Here is a 1680-nt window from a genome sequence, read left to right on the forward strand (position 1 = left end):
GGGGTTGAAGTGGTCTACACTCAATCTGTAAAAGTCTCTCGCGTTGTCCCCTCTATTTCAAATTCCTGGATCCGCCAATGTATTTATTTGAAACTGTTATGTGGAAATAATGTTAATTGCATTCCTTAAAATTAGTTAGATGTGATTTATAAAATGCTACAGACGCCAGAGCTTCCGGGGGTTTTGCCCATGTCCCCCCCAGCCAAGGTTTGGACTTGCGGACCAACACTTCCTTATTTTACAATTTGTCCCCCCTCCCACTGTACACAACGGATCGACGCCCTTGGTTTGGATATGTATTTAATATGTGTATATATGTATATAGGCTATGTAGCTTTTGTATATACCAGATGAACTAGTAAAATTTTGCCCAGGCAAAGTGTTCCTATTTTTATGCCGATTTCAGGCTCAACATGTTCTTATTTTGTTCTTATTTTACACACATTTCAAAGATAAATAATCATTATTGTACAGTAGTGTATTGCTGTACTGAATTATGGAGGGTATTAGTCATACCTATGGCACATAAAGTACCTATAAGATTGGTTTTTCTAATAAAAAAAAAAATTAAAAACCTAATTTAAAATTTTACCTCAGTCCCAATTTGTCCTTGTTATTTTTAAAGCAGCCTCAGTGTTCTTATAACTGTGTTCATAAAAACAAAGGTGTACTACCCCTACCATCACAACAATGACTACCATTACACTAATATTACCTCTCTAGAATCAAAATACTCCCACTACTACTAATGAACTTTAATTCATTAATATTGTATCTTATCTTATAAAAAAATTGCAATTGTTGAAAAGTTGATAGAAATTAACAATGGCAAGAATGGACCAGAGAGACAAAACTAAGCAAGGATGCGCTGTGTACCGAAGAAAAAGTGTGATTAATAAAGCTAAAAAAAAATTGGTCAGATAAGAAAGTAGACTATTTTTAATTCTATTTGTTCTAAAATTAAAATATTTAATATTTCAAGATATTTAATTTCATGAGAGCTTGCTGAGAGTCATTGTTCTGTACTATTAGATATAAACCACATAGGCCTAGGCCTACTAAGTCGAATGAAAAGCTCTTTTGGCAAGATCAGCACGTAGTGCATCAATGCGAAATACAGCGGCACACTCTACGTTGATTTTTGTTTTTTTTCAATTTCGGAAGGTTGGGACTGTGTCAGATCAGGGTGGTGCCAAACAGGTGCCGCATATTTGAAAATAGGGTGGATGTATAGATTTATACACCATAATTAGTAGAGGCCGTCCCGCTTGAGTGACCTATGTGTTTCCACTCTCTCACATGTCAGCACCTTTGCACATAATACTGGATTAACATAGATGACACCCAGATGCTGTCACAGCTCAAGACCAAATTGTGTCTGCTCATAACATGGCCCCCAATGCAGTCAGCACCTTAGATGACTAAACATGTTCTGAGCACCTTTTACAGTATAAATGCTTTCTGCTCCTTAACAGCCACTGCACAAAAAGTTCTTTAGATGACACCCAACAAACATTCTGCGCTTCCTTGTAGCTTAACACTTTAATATGTTAGGAATCCTTTAGGTTTTAGTGGAGGTAGAATGCCCATTCTTGGTCGCCTCATGTCCATGGCTGTGGGAGTAGAGTGCAGTTGATACTGTAGATTATTTGCTTTGTGCAGAGCATGTGCTGAGGCGTG

Source organism: Anneissia japonica, unplaced genomic scaffold (assembly GCF_011630105.1).
Source record: "Anneissia japonica isolate Jap-2015-1 unplaced genomic scaffold, ASM1163010v1 scaffold288233_len47135_cov101, whole genome shotgun sequence".
NCBI lineage: Eukaryota > Metazoa > Echinodermata > Crinoidea > Comatulida > Comatulidae > Anneissia > Anneissia japonica.